This window comes from Otolemur garnettii, unplaced genomic scaffold, assembly GCF_000181295.1.
Source record: "Otolemur garnettii isolate 467f Iridium unplaced genomic scaffold, OtoGar3 scaffold00148, whole genome shotgun sequence".
In the NCBI taxonomy this organism is placed as follows: domain Eukaryota; kingdom Metazoa; phylum Chordata; class Mammalia; order Primates; family Galagidae; genus Otolemur; species Otolemur garnettii.
The window spans coordinates 150379-151233 of NW_003852543.1; positions in this window are offsets into that span (position 1 = coordinate 150379).

Sequence of the window (855 nt, forward strand, 5' to 3'; positions counted from 1 at the left end):
CTCACAACCATAAAAATTATTTCCATTGCTAGTAATCATTTTATGATTAGGGGTCACCATAACATGAGGAACTGTATTAAAGGGTTGTGGCATTAGGAAGTTTGAGAACCCTAATCTAAACCAAAGAGAGAGTTTTCAGAAACACAGGCCTGGGTCTACAGACCAATAACACACATCAACTGATTCTCTATCCTCCTTGCATTCAGAAGAATAGATACCAGATCTGGTGCCCACCAAAAGCAAGATTACAAGATGCTCCACGTGGGATCTGACAGCCTGCAGAAGGTGGGGCTTGTCTTGGGGGAGGGCTGTGACTCTTACTATGTCATTTTAATTAAGAATTATGGGCAGGTAATTGGCTTAGTCATTGGCAGCTGGTCAGGATTACTCCTTCACCTTTTAGAAAACCCACATGAAGAAAAGTAAAAGGGATAGAAATCTTCCTAACCAAGACGGGGAACATAGAGGGTATCAAAGGGAAGATAGCCATGTTTGACTAACAGGGAAATGCATGGTGCCTGGAGTTTAAAGCGAGCATATTTTATCAATAAAAGGATTATTAATCTGGGAAAAAAATGTGGTGCTATGTTAGGGTCTTCAAATTCTCAAGAAAAAACAGATGTAAAACAGAATTAATATAATCTCCCAGACAAATTATCTTCTGCAATAAATAAGGATTTCACACAGTTAGGACAAAATAGACAATAAGATAGACAAGGTTCTCTAAGATAGTACCGGGGTGGGGGGTTGGGTACTAGTCCCACATGAAGTCCTCCTCGTCAATGTCCACCCAGTGGACCTAATGCAAAATGAAACAAAGAAACGTGGATGACATAAAGAGAATTGTTGAGACTG